The sequence below is a fragment of the Calonectris borealis genome, chromosome 9, assembly GCF_964195595.1.
Source record: "Calonectris borealis chromosome 9, bCalBor7.hap1.2, whole genome shotgun sequence".
NCBI classification, from domain to species: domain Eukaryota; kingdom Metazoa; phylum Chordata; class Aves; order Procellariiformes; family Procellariidae; genus Calonectris; species Calonectris borealis.
The window spans coordinates 17,565,849-17,583,353 of record NC_134320.1 but is presented as its reverse complement, the minus strand read 5'-3'; the positions used below and the strand labels follow the sequence as shown (position 1 = coordinate 17,583,353).

The 17,505-nt window shown below is 45.9% G+C and overlaps 1 protein-coding gene across 12 annotated transcripts in view; it reads left to right on the top strand.

The window, feature by feature from the left end:
- Window positions 1–17,505, top strand: part of LPP (LIM domain containing preferred translocation partner in lipoma) — a 349,989-nt gene that overhangs the window by 100,977 nt on the left and 231,507 nt on the right. For 10 of the 12 annotated variants that reach the window (XM_075157104.1, XM_075157110.1, XM_075157103.1 and 7 more), the window contains one exon: window positions 1,331–1,395. The exons of the other annotated variants lie outside the window; for them this stretch is intronic. The gene's annotated coding sequence lies outside the window, so the exon portion shown is untranslated. The remainder of the gene's footprint in view (window positions 1–1,330; window positions 1,396–17,505) is intronic. 12 annotated transcript variants of the gene reach the window in all.

The window sequence follows — 17,505 nt, the reverse complement described above, 5'->3', positions numbered from 1 at the left end:
GTCTCCTCTGTGGTCAGGACACCTGTCTGCCTCTTTGCTGTTACTTGATAGGGGCTTGCAGTGCTTGCAAAAATGTTAACTTGAATTTTTTGTCATGGCAAATATGAAAGGAATATCCAGTGTCTGTGTGGGCAGGTCCTCAGCAAATTTCTCTGCGCCTCTTGTGCTTCAGTGTGGATATGAAGCAACTGCTGCAGTTCTCCTCCCCTGTGCTCCCCTTCCTCCACCATGGACCAGGAGGGCAAAGCTGCTGCCCTGCAAGACCTAGTTCTCAGGAGCGAAGACAGCTGGTGGTGGGGCTGATGGGTTTCAGCCTGGTTTCCTTAAAAAAATAATGTATGTGACTGGCTAGATATGTCTCTTCTCCCTCTCTCTAATGATTTTTACCTCCTTGGCTAATCTCAGCCACATTTGTTAAGAGATAATTAGGCTTTAGGAAAATAGGAGTGAGGATGCAGTTAGGAGGAGCAGGGGGTGACCTGGGGCAGCTGGGAGCGTGGTGGGCTGGGAGAGCTGGGGCAGGTGGAGGTGGACTGCACCTTTCACTAATCATTGCTAGTATTTTTTAAACTTGCTTATTTCTTCTCCAGGACTGAGATGAAAGGAAATAGAAAACACCAGAGTAGGCTCAGATATCAATAAGCTGGAAGTATGAAAGGCTGCTGGTTGAAAGCAGCTTGTGGTAACTTAGAAAACCTGTGTTTTCTTTTTAGCTGGGTGTCTTTGGAGGCACCCAGAAGGAAACCAGGGCTGGAGGTGGAGGTAGGGTTTGGGCTGTCCCACCCTGCCGCTTCTTTTTTCCACAATTGGTGTGTGTTTAATGCATCCCACCTCAACTTCGGTTCTTCTTGGTGCTCACGCAGCAAAGCCAGTGCCATGGGAGTGACTCACCGGCAGCCTGAGCAGTGGGGGAGGCTCAGGAAGAAGAGGCCCTTTAAGCATGAGAGGCAGAAGGGTGTCTGGTCAGGCTTTGAAAGAGACCTTGTTACCTGCAGCCCTTACGTCAGTGCCTTTCACCAGCTCTACAGTGATTTTAAAACAAGTAGCTTCTCTCCCAAATAAACCTCAGTTTCTCCGACGCTTGCTCAGATGTAATCTGTCCTGCCAACATGTGAACAAACCCTTACATGGGTCAAAACAGGGACAGACTGACACATGAGTTGTATCAGAGGGGGAAAAAAGCTATGGTCTGCTCCGTGCGGGAGGGCAGCTGGCGTTATGGGCCCTTTTGCGGCTGTTTTCTTGGCAAGGCGTCACAGCCAGCTTGATTTACTTTCTGCTTTTACGATGAGCAAAACGTTGATTCTGACCTTTCTGTTTGCACCCACAGAGGTCCCTTGGAAGACCCTGTCTGTACGTCTGTCTGGGTGCCTGACGGGGCTGCCTTGCTTCCAGGTGAGGAGTGCATCAGGTCCCGGGGCTTCTGCCAGCGTTTGGAGGGAGTGGGAAGACCCTGGGACCATGTTCAGTCATTCAGCAAATGATGGGCATTTCTCCAAAGCCCAGGGTGGTGGAGGCCAGGCTAACCCAGGCGGCTTGAGGTGGTTTTACTATTTCTGGGTCCAAGTCTGGAAGCAGCAAATGTGCAGGGCCTCCTGGGAATGGGAGTGTTGCATGGGAACATTTGCGTGGTCCCGCGCAGAGCTGCGCTGGTCCTGTGGGCTCTATTACTTAACTTCTTTTTGAATGAGACGTTTGTGCTTGTGGACCTGAACTCGCTCCCTGTCCATAGCGTGGCTCTCTGCAGCCTGGATACGCTCCCAGCTGATGATGGAGAGCTGACTGTATTGCTAGCTTTAATCTAACCATGCTTCAGGGGCAAAAGCAAAGAAGTATATAAGCCTATTAAGAATAACCTGAATAGAAATATCTGAGGAGCAAGTTCACAGAATCACAGAATGGTTTGGGTTGGAAGGGACCTTTAAAGGTCATCTAGTCCAACCCCCTGCCATGGGCAGGCACATCTTCCACTAGATCAGGTTGCTCAAAGCCAATCCAACCTGACCTCGAACACTTCCAATGATGGGGCATCCACAACCTCTCTGGGCAACCTTTTCCAGTGTCTCACTACCCTCATCGTAAAAAATGTCTTCCTTATATCCAATGTTAGTTCATTCTTCAGAATTACCGGTTCCATTGAATTCACTGGAGATACTCAATGATCAGCCTGATAAACCACCCCAAATTCTTGTAGGAGTTCCTTGCTGGGTTATGTGTAGGACATAAACTGGGCTTTATGCCCATCTCATGATAAGATGATTAATTGCAGCAAGGGTGAGCCTTCAGCTAAGATTGCAAAAAAGGAGCAGTGTCGGGGCAGTAGGTCTGTCCTCAAGCCTCTCTCAGTTGCGCCATCCCAGGAAGCAAAAGAGGTGCTAGAGGTGCTACAAAGTCACGGCAACTGGGGGAAGAAAGCAGCGAGCAGCTCCGTTGAGAAGCAGATAACAAATGAGCAGGGGTAGCTGGTAGCTGGTCCCTAACTGCTCAATGGCCATGAAGTTCTCCAGCAGGAGATGTGCCTTAGGAGGGCATGGTGGCTCTGGGCAGTCTTTGCTGCAGTGATGTTTCCCTGAGCCCCGGTGGCAGCACCAGAAGGCCACGCATGGTGCATGCGCTGGGGGCTGTGTTGCGAGCCAGCGTTGGTCCAGAGCAACCCATTGCTGTGTGGGAGGGTGTGCACTGGGTTTTGTTCTTCGGCTACCCTGATGGTTTTGACTAGCGGAGTTACATCATTTGCCTTGATGTTACCTGACTTGAGAATCGTAAGACGTCTCTATGGCACGCTGAAATTGGGAGTACTTCTTCTTTACCCTGTTGTGTTACTGAATATAACTGCACTTTCGTTCTGCCCTTTCAATACGCAGTGCACATCCCTCCTTTCTTCCTTTACCCTCTTCTTGGGTTTATTTTTTTGTGTGGTGGTGTGGTGTTTTTTTTTTGTCTTGTAAATTATGGCTAGCTGGAGATGAGATTTCAGCATCCTGTTTACTGCAAACAGTTGGGGACATTAATAAATGTTGAAAGACAAAGACAGACAAGGGATTACTAAGTAGAGAACAGGAGATTAATAGCAATAGAGTAAAATTTGGTTCAAGGCCTGGTCTTCCCAGTTACTGGGTTATGGAAGATTAATGGCAGCTCTTCTGTTAGTCTCACTTTCTGTGGCAGCTTTCCTGGCTAAGTCTAATAACCTGTCCCAGTGGGTTGCTGTAAATATGAAATCTAGGAAGAAGCCTATCCTTATAGGCTGTTAACTAAATGAGACAGCATTAATTTTGCTTTCTATTCAAAGCTTAAGCAACAGCATCAATATATTTGTGAATGGTGAAGTCAGATGTTCAGGTGCTTACAACTCCTCTCAGGACAAAAACACATCATAAAATGTATCTTGCCAAGCAAGCTGTCTCTGACAAATTGTTTTTTACTCTGTGCCCTGTGCAAGAGATTGATTTCTCTTCTCTGGACTGCTTTTTCAGCTTTGTTTCTGTGGAAAATTGGGCTCTTGACCTATTGCATCTGGCCTCTCATTAGGCTTTGTGTGAGATCAGATCACTGTAAGGAAATGCTAACTTTGCAAAGAGCATTCCTGGTTAAATTTGCTGGAGAACTGTAGAATATGGGACTGCGTCACAGAAAGTCTTTATTCTGGTAGAAGAGTGCATGCTGTTCTGGGTGTCCTACATAGAAGGTCACCTCAAACTCCTACCTTAAGGCTGAAACTGCCAAGGCGAGCACTGCAGAAGTCCTTTGGTGTCTGCCCTCATGTATTTTCATAGTCTTCACAAATATGATCTCAAGCTCTCCATGCATAGGGTTATAGCAATATACAGGTATGTGCGTGGCCATTTTGGGAAGGAAGCAGCTGTGTTCCCATCACAGTGAGCGTGATGAAGACAGGGCTAACATCAGAACTTTATGCAGCAATAGCTGAATTTCCTTTCTGGGGAAGAAAGGCTATGCGCTGCTTCAGTGTCCCTGGAACAAAGCTCTTCCCCTCTCGTCTGCTATTGCATGCAATGCCCTTGGCTTTTCAGAAGTTAATTGATTTGTCCATATTATGATTGTCTCTTTAATTTTATTTGTATAAAGAAGAACACGCACTGATCTTTCTCCAGAGAAATGTTTCACACTGCTCGTCTTTGAATGTTGGCCCCTGGTCTGCCGCATTTCTTAATGAGTCTCTAACTAAACAGCTACGGTTCCCACATGCTCCAGCCTTGACACACGCATTCTTGTACACCCACGTGCCTGCTCCCAGTTGAACCGAGCAGCCTGCCTGCTCCCCTCGCAGCCTCGCTGCTTTGGGATTTGTGTTAGCAAGGCAGCACCTCTCTGGGAAGCCCTACATGCAGGAGGGGGCTTTTATATCTGCAGGTATAGAAAGATTTGGCATCAAATGAGCTGTCCTGTGAATCGGAAAGGCTGTAACCTCTTTATCACACTGTCCCCCCGCTAGGCTTGTTTAATGTGCTTCTCCGGGAGCCCGGATTCCTGTGGGCTGCGTTACCCGTGGTGAGGACCCGAGCTAGTGCCGAACACGGAGCCGAACACCCAACACTGAATTACTGTCTGGTATGCCACGGGCTGCCAGATCTTTGATAGCTTGTTTTTAATGAAGATTCCTCCTATAATTCCTAGAATATCTTGCAGTGCAAAAAAATGAGCTGTGTGTGTATTTTGCTGTGGGCTGAATTTTTTTCCTGCTCTTCACAGTTCCCTCCGTGAACAGAGAGGAAAGGGAGGGGGAAGCAGCTGACTGCTTTTTTTGTTGTTGTTTTTCTACTTGACTTCTGTGAAATATGCGGGGATCAATTGCTCGCAACTAACAAAATGTTTTTGTTTCTCTTTGCAAAAGCATATGGGAACTGCAGGAAAAGCATATGGGCGTTTTTAGGAAAACATATTGGTGAATGGACAAATTATAGTGGTGCCAATATGTTTTGGATGTCTGGCTAGACCACTACTACTACCACACTTGCTGGCATGCAAATCCATCCACAAGATTTCCAGCATGTGAGCGGTGTGTAGCTGCTCCTAGGGAAACGCAGGCTGTGCTGGATCAGACCCCTGTTAAAACAGCATTGTGATCCATCTTCGGCGTGCGTGACTGCCTCACCATGTCCCGGACCAGGCTTCGGGCTCATGTTTATGGCAGCATATCCATTCTCTCAGTAGACTGAGCCCAGAACTCCACTTGCAGCTGGCTGCAAGTTATGGTAATGGTAACTGTTTGTCTTTCTAAAGCTCTTGACTGCAGTCCTAATAACACCTGAGCATCTTGCAAACAGGCTGGGCAGCCTCTGGTTTCCCTCTGCTGCTCTATCAGGTCTTTCTGTGTTAGCTGGAGCTATTATTTTTAATTTCTCTATCATGCAGGCAGCTTTTAAGGAAATGCAAAACATTTGCATTATTGCTTCTAGGCCCAGTCCTGTTTGCCTTGATACTGGTGATCCAGGGAAGGGACCCACCAGCTGGGAGAGATTTGGCAGGGAGTGGTACAGGATTAAGTGGTCTTGGTTGGTGGGTCAGTTCTGGTGGCTCACAGCATCCCTACAGTTGAGTTGCCCTGCTGTGGATCCCTGTGCAAAGAGAAGTCCTCGATAGCTCCGTCCGGGCAGCCCTTCCCTCTCGCCCTGACCGTGAGGGAGTGCTGCCTGCCTCTGCCTGCGATGGGCTCGGCCGTGCTGCGTTGCAGGGGTGGTAGCAGCTCTCTGCCCACGTATGGGTTTCAGCAGGTCCTAGGGGACTGGCTGAGGTGTCCTTGCGCAGGCGTGCACGGGGGGAGACACCTCCTGTTCCGTAAGAGCTCACAGCCTAAATAGACAAAGAGCCGCTGAGAAGGATGTAATCGTCTGAGTGTCGGGGAGATGGGCAATAACTGAACTCGAGGGCGGTTTCATGAGCAGGTTCAACCAGTCTGAGTTTGTAGAGGTGCTAGAAGAGGTGGTCCGTGTGTCCCCAACCCTCATTTCTGTCCATAAAGTCACTTTTATCCTTTACAGGCGCGAGTGGTGAGATAGAGGAGAGGGCAAAACATGTGGCTGGAGACGGAGGGGTTAAGCAAGATGCACGCTTGGACAGTCTTTTGGATGTCACATTGCTTATCTTGGTTATGAACTTGCACTCTCAGATATTCTGAGTGGTAATTCAGCACCTTTTAGTGTTCTTCCTCGTATGCCAACTTCGGGATGATTTGCTACTGAGTAATTTTACATTATTTAACGTAGCCACTTTCCTTATAGCTCTTTTGTTCCGCGAGACAATTCCCTATTTTATTATGCAAACAGTACATTAAGATCCTTGTGGGCCAAAGTTCCCAGCAGTGCTTGAGATGACGGCAAAGAAGTAGGTTATTTCAGAAATAATGTTTCTTTCCTCTAGAAGCTTTCTTGGAGTTCTGCTTTAACTGCTTTTGATATTATACGTGCTTTAAAAAAAAAAAAAAAAATCCAGTACTTCCTAAATGTTATAGAGCTCAAGAAATACACCGTATGCCTTGTCACAATATTTAATACAGAGTGCTATTTACAGTAATGAATCAAAATGTCAGTTTTTAAAATATGAACTGTCAGAATGTTCCTACTTTGCAGAAAACTTTGATATGACAGTTTGTTAATCATATGACTATTACATCAAATGTGTCTCAGAGTACTTTTGCTCAACAAAGTCTTTTTTTATTCCTTCCCCCTCTCTTTTCACTGTTAATTCTGGTAGAGTTGTTTGACTGAATGCGCTTTGATGAGAGGTCAGAAGAATCCAGAGCTGAATGCTTTTGTGTATTGACAGATGGGATGTATCAATGCCTGTGTTCATGCTGATCGTGGTCACCTAGTCTTAGGTACAGCCTGGTTTGGACCACCTTTACCTTGTGTCCCCAGTGTTTGCCCCAAGCCTGCCGTGTGCTGGGGCTCAGGCAGCAGCGCTGGTGGAAATGAGCCCTGACCGAGCAGCGCTGATGCCTCCAGGTGTAAGTCTGCATTTGGGGCAGCTGGGGTAAAACTGTCTCTTGAGTAATAAAAAGCTGGCCTGTACAGTAACGTTTTTAATCCCTATAGCTTTGGCATGAAGGGACAAGTAAAATAAAGATCTCAAGGCTGTGCATCCTCGTGTGAGCTGAAGGGGTGGTTGTGCAGGGCAGGGTTGGTGTTGCTCCCGGAGGAGGAGGGCTGGGGATGCCGAGGTCCTCTCCCCAGTGGCTTTGGTTACTCTGGACCCAGGTCAAGGAGTGTGTTTGTGCCCTGAACTCCCCTCTGTGAATTTAGACCAGGGTACTTCCCTTTTTTTGTTCTTTTGTTTGCTTATCTGCAAAATGGGAGTAATTAATTGATGTTAGTTAACTCACAAGTCTCCTTAAAGCCGATTACTCAAACAACTGTGCTTCTTGATGAAGATGAGGGGGAGCTTATGTAGATAACTGTGCTTTAGAAAACAGCCTCTGGAAGGAGAGGGTTTGGCATGCTAATATGAAGACTGGAGGCCAGAGGGGAGTCTCAGGTGTAGCGGAGCCATGTAGCTCTGCCCTTAACATCTTGGTGCCACATTGCCTGGGGCTTCAGATGGGTTCCCATTGCTTATTAAAACTCGCAGTGTTATTGTTGCGTAGGTCTTACAAGTGCAATATTTCTAATTTGGAGTTGGCCCAGCATGGCTATAGGAATAGGAGGAGTCTAAAAAGGCAAAAGCTGTGTATCAGCAGTCCGGAAAAGAGGAGTGTGGGCAATGCAAGACAGTAAATGTTAGAATCATAAAATCATATAAAAGTTTGGGTTGGAAGGGAAATTTAAAGATCATGTAATCCAACCCCCTTGCTGTGGGCAGGGACATCTTTCACTAGATCAGGTTGCTCAAAACCCCATCCAACCTGACCTTGAACACTTCCAATAATGGGGCATCCACAACTTCTCTGGGCAAGCTGTTCGGGTGTCTCATCATAAAAAATTTCTTCCTTAGGTCAAATCAGATGGTCTTCTTGATTATGGGTGTTTCTTGGGACCTAATTAACTTGGCATTTCAGCTGGGCATGTCTATTAAATAACAACCTCAACTCTTTCACTAGCGTTATTGAAGAGATGATAACAACTTGTTTTGAGGGGTGTAATCACATATTTAAGTGCACTTTTGAGTAGCACATTGGCCAGCTCTCGTATGTGGAAGGCACAGGTAAGGGCGCTGGACACGTCTGAAGACACTGAGGCCCACTGGGTCTCACAGGTGGAGGGAGATTTGGGAAGGTGGAGGCATTGCTGTAGCATCTCTCTCAGTAATGTCCTGCTGATAGAGGAGACAAGGAAAAAACAGAGGGGAAAGGAAGGAGGGAAGAAGGTGGCTGGTGGGTGAGGCATGAGAGGCTCTGCTGGTGGTGGTGCCTGGCATGGACCACCAGGAAGCCTGAGAGAAGCCGTCTGGTGAAGCCAGTCCCAAAAAGGCTCTTACACAAACACGGCCGATGGCAGAGGGGCTGCCAGCAGCGAGGGCCACCGGCAAGGCCAGTGTGAAGGTACCACTTTTCAAACCATGTCTTTGTCACCTCCATCGAGCGAGTGCTGCTGTTTGCTGTGTTCCCTCATCCCGCGGAGGAAAATTGATTATTATTCAATTTTCATTTTAGACAAACCACGTTGTTAGTGTGATGATTTTTCTTTTATTATTGTTACTGCAATGGATGGAAAAGGAGCTCTAACAGATGTATGATTAGCAGGGCATGAAATTAAAAATGTTTGTGTACAAGGAAAAGGTTGTTTACTACCAAATTCCTCATTTGAAAATTAAGCGATACTAAGATTGGCCGTGCGATTCTGCAGCAGGCACACGGCTCCCTTCCCTCCCTTTCTCCCAGCAGCGTTGGCTGAAAAGTAACAATATTTTAAATGTTACCTTTATTAAAAAAAGTAATAACACAACTGAAAGGTCACTACCTGCCTTTGGAGGCAGATTATCTAAAGAGCTTGTTCTCCCGATCTGGCACTGATGGTGTCAATTCAGGAAAATATTTTGACTGATGCTTAAGCCCCATTGATTGGGGCAAATTGAACATTTTCTATCAAAACTCTCTTGAGTGGAAAATAAAGTTCTGGTTGAATAATTCTGAGTGTGGGTGTGTACCTGCGTGAAAAGTACTTGTTGTCAAAATGCTGAAAATTTGTATTTGGAGTCACCGCTGCAGCACGCGCGGAGGGGTGCGGGTTGCTATGCAGTACCCAGTCCTTTCCCCCTGGTTGTGGGTCAGTCTCGTAGCCAAACCACATCTCCGTCCGTGCAGCCCGGGCGTCCCCAGTGCACCGGGATGGTGGTGCCTGCTGGCATAGTCTACGTGGGCACTTCAGAAACTGGAAACCAGCCTTCCACACCTGCAAATGCTGTCAGCGCTGGGATGGTAGTTTTGCACAGGAATGTTTTCAGGCTCTGGTAGAAAGCCACCAGCATTTAGATTTTTCTCTTAAGCGGTATGGGCTTTTTTCCCCCATAGAAAATATCTGTCCTTTTTTTCTTTTTTTTCCACGGTAGTGAAATTTTTAGTTTGAGAAAATGATCTGTTGTCTTATGAGCTCTACCTGTGATACACAATTCTCAGGTACAGCTGCTCTTCCCTTCCTTTAAAAATCTGGTAATGGATTTTGAAAGAGCTAGGCTAAGAAATGTGCGTCAGAAACACTTTGTTTATCTGTATTACGCTGTTGAGATAAGCCTGGTCCTACCTGGGACTGAACATTTCCCAGGTACTTTGACTTTCTCACCTATCTTGTTCCATTCATTTTGTCCTCTAAAAGCTTTGTGGCCAAGTTCAAGGCTGACGCAAGTTGAAGTCTGTAGGGCTGCTCATGTGTAGAGTTTCACCTGGGTGAGTGTTTGCAGGACCCGGACCTGAGGCGTCGTCGTGATGGATTCTGCCCGCTGAGCCTGGATGGCATTGAGCAGAAAATAGGAAGAGGGCTAAAAGATTGTTCCTGCTCTCTGGGAACAATTGAGACAGAAAATTGCTTCCAGGATTTCTTCACTTTTCCGCAGAGAGTAATCAGCCTGTGTAATTCTCTGCCACAGGAAATACTGCCTGAATCTGTAACCCAAAGACAGCAAGCAAAGTTTGGATAGCAGCCTGAATACCAAAGGTACTGCACAGCAGGGACTGTCCCTTGGGGTTTTTTTTGGTCTAGTGGCTGCTATAGATGTCATAGGATGTCACAGTGGTGCAACTAATATGACAGATAATTGAGTATTGGCTTATATACTCGGTGTGTCCACAGTTGGACTGATCTCCAAATTTTGGTGCCCTAAACAAGGAGACAACTTTGTATGCTGAGATTGTAAATGGAGTTTTGCTCAGCATGGTGATTGCTCAGGGTATAAGCCTGAGGTTGTGGGGGAGGTTAGAGCCATTTCAGTGAGATGATGGGTGTCCGGTAACTTCAGTCCTGTTCTTGGCTCATTTTTTTTATCTTTACTCCATAAATATAAGGAAATCGCTGTTTCTGCACCTTTATTTGTTCATCTGGAGGATGGGGTAGCACCGGGGCTACTTGCAGGGGTTTGTGTTAAGTTTCAAATAAGGCCTTTCAGCCACATGTTTTATTACAACTTTTAGGGGAAATTATTTAAATTTTTTACTTGAGTGAAAATAGTTGTGGCCAGATCAGTGTGTGAACATTATACCTGCTGGGCACTGAAATTTGGTTCCTAAATTTCCATTAGCAGGTCATACTGGGCCAAAGGATCTTGAGCCGCTAGAAGAGAAAAGAATAAAAGAGAATGAAGTTGGTGTTTGGTTATGGGCTCTGGATGTCATTGTTCCTGGCTGTTCATCTGGCTAATGTTTGCTTTTGTGTAGTATTTGTCTGTGTCTGTGCTTCTGTGCACATGGGGAAAAGGAGGACAAATATCACTGGGGTGGATTAGCATTAAAAAATAGTTAACTGATCAAAGCTATAAAGCTTGTCCAAGTGAATTCTTCAGAGAAATAGCTTTGAATTTCCCAAGCAGCCGCAGGCCATAAAAGCGAAGCACTATCATTCAGAGATGCAAAAAATCCCCTTCTGTTGGAGTGTTGGACCTATTTGTTCCTTTTTAGGAGGGCATTCAAAATGTTTTCTTAATTTTCTTCTGAACAGCTCACTGCTATCCATCATGAGCCTTCGCCAGCTGAGATAGCTCCGCTCCCCCTCAGTTTTAACCCTCCACTGAAATCTGTATATCCATACTTTGCGTTTTGGGTGCCTTTCAGCCCTGTGCACTTTGCAGTGGGATACCCCTTACAGAGCACTTTTTGACTCTGAGTTCAAAGTGTTGTAAAGAAGGGGCTAAATGTTGGGAAGGGAGGATGCAGGTGGAGAGTGATGCCTAGAAAGATTTCCTATGTGGCCCGAAGGGATGGCAGGGGAGCCCTGTTCCCCAATGCCATGTTCTGTCTTGGGTCCTGCCCCAGCAGGAGCACCAGCCCCACCAGCTCTGCAGAGCAGGTGGGGCAAAGTGGGAGGGAATTTCATTTTACTTACATAGAGGAAAGAAAGCACATTGTTTGACTGCTCAGAGAAAGTTATTGAAGGCTCATACTGAAGGTTAGGCAACCAGCCTCTGGGAATTGGGCACATAAATTTGCTTTATGCTTATGAAAGTCTCTCTCTCACAGTGTTTTGCTTTGTCGCTTCTTCCTAAGATGTACAGAAGAGTGAAGTGCTGTTGGATGGTCCATACACAGAATATTTGGATAGCACCACCATTAATACGAATGAAAATTACACTGGGCTGTCTCAGAACTTGCTAAGAAAAAAAGAAAAAGAAAAAAAAAAAGAAAGAAAAAACTCTCAGAAGACATAAGGTGCTTTGTAGCTGGAAGTGCCTGTCGCCCTGCAAGGACCTCAGCTCTCCTTTTCAGTTCCAGTCTTCGCTTACTGAAAATATTTTACTGCCTAACACCTACTAGCTTTTTAATACTGCTTAATTGTATGCCCCCCCCCCCAAAAAAAAAAAAAAAAGCAAGCCACACATATTTTTCTGCTCTTGTAAATGTTCAGCTTTAGGGCCCCCAGGGAGGGGTGTTAATGGCCACATCCTGGGTGCCTTTCAAGCAGAGAATTCCACTTTTGCTTCCCTTCTGAAACTTGGAGTCTCATTCTCCAGATAACCCAAGTTTCAATATAACCACATTTAAGGGGGGTGTGTGTGTGTGTATATACACACACACACATATATAAAATTTTTTTTTTTTCTGGCGAGTTAATGAAAGTCCGAAGTAGATACTCCTAGAAACTGAGGTCATCTTTGTAACAGGTGGGCAATGCATGGAGAGCAAAGCTGTGACTGAGGGATGAGGCGGCAGCCTTTGGAAAGGGATTAGATCCTTGCACAGGTGTGGGCATGGTATTCGTGTGTGCCATGTATATACATCCTATGCTTGGTTTCTGTGGTAAAGCAGAGATCATTTACCCACATAGCAGGGCCATTTGCAAGGGTGAAGTCATCAGTGTTCAGTTATTAAAGCAATATAGAGGCGTATCCATATACGCAAAGTAAGTGTGAAGCTCATCCTTCTCCTCCCCGATTGTCTTTGGCGTTGTCTTTGGCGTCTTGTATAGGCCATACCCTACCCTCGGATGGGAGCAGTGCTTAGCTATTGATAATACGGGCAGAAATTGAATCTGAAGCCTAGGGCCTTTCTGCACAGGGGGAGTATTGCGAAACAAAGCCAGGGTGTGAATTTAAAGTGCAATAGCTGTTCCGAGCGTACTTCTCATGTGGGCAGACTTATTCTGCTCTGAGAGGGCCTTTGTGCAGTTCTGCTTCATCCATTGCCAAAGGCACTCTCAGTGCAGAAAGAAGAATGCCCACACAGGGAGCGAATAGCTTTTCCAGGCTATTTCACCATGCTGAGGAGTCCCAGGAGATGCACATGGTGTCATGTCCCCATGAATGTTGCAGGAGCTTACCCTTCAGCGCTCTCTTCCACCAGAGCTTTCACGTGGAGAGACACTGTTTGCGATGGGCGGATGGTGGAGATTTGTCTTCTGGACCCTGCTAGGTGCAGCATGCATCGCTCATTTCCCTGAAGTTATGGGGCTGGCCTCAGGGATCCCTGAGATCGTGGGCTTCTCTAGACGTTGCTGGTGTTGCAGTTTGGCATTCTCCATCAGTACCATCGCCTCTCATGGTGTGTCCTAGCTGCTGAAGAGAGCTCCTGTGAGATCAAGTCTGTGTTCGTGTGTTGTTCTTTTTCATGGGAAATCGTCAAGTAAACCTGTGCACTGGGTATGATGGTTATCGGAATATTGTTGAACAGGCAAAAAAAAAAAGCCCATCTGTTCTACAAAGAGGCAGTGTAAAGAGCAGGCTCTGTGACTAAATAAATTCACATCTGTTTAACAGAACCATCAAATGGAGAGCAGAGGGGCCTAATGTGAATCACATGTTGAAACCACAAGTATGAGTGAGATGAGCTGCAAAAGAGAGAGCCTGGAAGTGTTGATCCATGTGAGCAACTGTTGGTTTCTCTCCTTATTCTTTCCCTCTACCAGTTTCCTGAACAAATGATGTAGAATCAAAAAAACAAGGATGTGCACATGTGTATGCATACATATGTGCATATGTTCGTATTCCTTGCATGACTAAATAACCTTTCTGTATCATCTTGAGCTGTTAGATCATAACTTCAATTGGAAGGGCGATGGATTGTAGAGGGGGCTGCAGAGGAGGGAGGGCAGAGCTGGCATGAAGAGAGCAGGTGAAGCTGTTCCCTCGTGGTGTTGCTTCACAAAAAATGGCCCTGAGGTAGCTTGCTTTAAAAAGGGACTTGCCTTGAAGGTGATTCCTCAGGATGACGTTTCCAGCAGTATCATCTCAAGGAACCTGATGGGAGCAACCTAAAAACTTCAAAGGGTAGCTTATGCCTTCCTGTGCTCAAGCTAGTTTCAAAATAGGTATTTGCGTACCAGTCCTAACAGACTGCATCTTTCCAACGGACCAATTTATTTTGTTGCTTAGGTTTTCCCCTTAGTGTTTTAAGTCCTGCAGAAACAAAGGGCAGCTCAAGTTTCCGTATTGGTTGCATTTGCAGTTTATTTTTTTTCTGTGCCAAGAACATATCAATACAATTTCAAAACATAGTATTTTTATGACTTGAGGCAGCAGTTTCTAACTTAAAAACAAGAAAGCTTTGGGGATGTACACGCAACTCAGGTGCCTCAGTTAACATTATTTGGCTGGTCTTCATACCCCCTTAGAGAGTCCACGGAGAGGAGCAAGCATCTTCTTTCCCACAGGATCTCATGAAAAGAAACATGCAATAATTTTAGTCTCGAAGGTGGTTTCTTGTTTCTGTCTTGCCTTTTGTCCTAGATATTTGCAGTAAACGAGGCCAAACTTGCAGGAACAAAGAGTGATGGTAGATAGGCTGTTAGACCTGATTTGCACAGATTCTGATCTCCTGCAGTTCAGTCTGCTTTCTTTAGCTGACAGAGAGCTGTGCTTATATAGCTCACCTGGGATGTGAGCTCTGCAGGAGTGCGCTGGAGGTAATGAAGCACTTAAGGGGCTGGCAGGGTTGAAGGTCCCCATGGAATGATTAAGGTGTTGGCAACTGTGTTACTTTGAAAGAGAAATATGTGCATTACACAGCAAAGGCATGCTGAAATGCCTTGCAGACACTTAGTTGTGTGTGGGAACGTGCTTTGCCTTAGACCTGTGAGATAGCGGTAGCAACTATTAGAGGGCATTTGATTAACTGTGTGTGCACTTACCAGCTGTATGGCCCAGCTGCCCTAGAGTAGTTCAAAAGCAGAACACAAGTGGTTGCCAGCAGTGGCTGAAATGCAGCAGTGTATCACTATCTCCAGATACATTAAAAGTTTGGTTCTTCCTTCCCTTGAAAAATTCCCTCTGCTCATGATTCATTTCCTCTCTTCCAGCCACCCCCCACTCTCTTCTTAGAACGTGCAGCGAAGATAGATGAGCACTGTAATGTTTTCCTGGAGACTGTCGGATTTGAGCCATTTCACATCTAGGGAACTGATGTGGCCAATCTAGTATGGAAACTCTTTTGTCACAACAAAACTTCATACTGATTTCTGGGAAGGGGAACAAACGATTAATTTGGGTGGTCAAAAACAGAAGACACCAATGTGATAGTGGTGGAGCAATTCGAGTTAGCTTTTTTTAACATGATGAGCTTTAGCAAAATTGCAAGGCCAGTGTGGATGCCTGGCTGGGTTAACTTCATTGCTGGCACTGTGGTTTGCACCAGCTGAGGAATTACCTCCCAGAGCTTTGAGTATCACTGTTCTTGAATGAACGGACACTGAGCTAAAAGGGAAGAACAACAGTTCCTAGGCTGGTGCTCGGTGGTTTTATGAGTTTCAAAGAAGAATTGAAAATCAAATCTCAAGTACTTGTCTTCTGTCACAAGTTTCTGTTCAGAGCAGAACTAATGCTCTATGGTTACTAAAACAGAGCTTTATTTTGATGTGCTCCAGAGTGTCTTGGCATGCTTGCCTTTGCTCTTAATATTCCTCTTCACCCATTTCCCCGTGCTTCCAGAACACCCCTCTTTGAACAGGCATCTTCTCAATTAGCTCTTTGTGTTTATTGCAAATGGCATAGGGGTAGCTAACATCACATTATGACTTGCCCTCCTATCCATGTGGCCATGGACATTCTGGAGCTCCTCCAGCTTAGGCAACATCTCAAAATATGCCTTTTATTCTTCTTTATTCCTTGGCGAAAGGACCTGGACTCGGCAGTGGACACCAGGTCAAATATGAGTCCAATGTGTGCTATCATTGCCAATAAAGCAAACTGCATATGGGGTTGCTTCAGGAGAAGCCCAGACAGTAGACTGAGAAGAATTGTTGTTCACCTTTACTCCCTGCTGGCAAGGCTGTAACCAATCTTGAGTCCTCCAGTGGAGGTGGGATGTTGAAGAGCTAGAGAGGGTCTAGAGGAGGGCTACTGGGGGAGTCAAGGGGCTAAAGCACATGGCCTACCAGGAGAGGCTGAGAGAGCTTTGCCTCCTCTCTCTCTGGTGGAGAAGAGGCAAGGGAGTGATCCAACTGCCAGGGGCATTATGAAGATGACGGAGCCAAATGCTTCTGTCCAGATGGCAAAATAAAATGCTATGAACATGCATAGTGGATTGGGAGATTCAGCTGGAGAGTTGGAAAAATATTTTCACCAGGAAAATAGTGCAGCACTTGAACAAGTCACCAAATAGCAGGGGATTCTCCATTTTGGAGGTTTTCAAGGACAAGGCCACGACAAGCCTTATCTAATGGTGGTGATAGTCCAGTCTCCTGCTAAAAGCAGGACTTGGTAACCTGCAGAGATCCTCTTTCTTTCCTGAGAGTACTGCAGGCTTTCAGCTTCTTAAAGAAGCATTTAAATCTTTATATCTTAAAGCACTTAAATCTTTATTTTTGCTTTGTGTTGCAAAAGGGAGATGAGAAAACATTGGGGTGCTCATGTGTTGATGATGTGAAATCACCTGTTGTAGTGAAACTCAGAGAAATGTAGTCTTTTTTCCGAATGTTTATACAAAGGGGTCTGTGTACTTCCTTTCCTACAATTTTCATGCACTCAAATATCTTGCTTCCATTAGCAGTCTCTACACAGCATCAGTTCCCAGCCATCTGGCAGCAATCACTCTTCTGTGTGTTAGGATATAGGATTTTCCACAGGGAAAAGGCTATTTCCCTTGATTATTTGCAAGGTGCCATGGGCTGAGCTGCCAAAACAAGGCACAGGTTGGTGCAGTGCTCAGGAAGGAGGAGAGATCATCCAGGGATTTGGCATGCTCGAGGCTGTGACTTCCAGGATGGCTTGGGATCTGGGGGAGGAAAAGTTAAGTGGATCAGGTGGGAGGAAAAGAATCAGGGATTAAAGATTTTCATCCTGGTCATAGTTCCTGCGCATTAATTGATGTAATTGCTTGCTTTTTAGTCATTACAGTTTCAAAGTCTGGTTCATACTGCCAGCTCCTTGACATACTTCCAGCGTAACAAGAAGGTTATAGTGGTGTTGGCCCTGCTCTCGCGTCCTTCTTGAGTGGAGCCCGTGCTGTGCCCATATTCTGGGCCGCAGCTCCTTTTTCATTCACAGAAGTCCTCTCAATGGCTTGGGGTTCAGACTGCCAGTTGTAGATCTGTTTTCTTCTAGGGATGGCAGCAGCTGACTCTTCCTGCAACTACAGCTATTTTAGAAGAGGATTGGAGTGCAGGGAACCCATCGTAAATAAAAAAAACCACCGACACCCATGCTAGCCTTGCTCGAGAGGACCTCAAGCTCTGCCCTGCTTCCTTGTTCACTCTGTATCAGTTTCCCACTCTCTACTGAGCGCAGATCCCTGCTGTTTCTCCCCAGGCTGAGACATATACACACAGCACTCTGCAAAGCTAATACAATTATCTACGTGTCAATATGCTGCCACGGTCCCATTTGGTCCCACTGGGGTCTTTGTTGATATCTCACTGCTGAGCTGAATGTTAGTTCTGCACGGTTCCTTCTTGTTTACAGCCAGCATCAGCATCC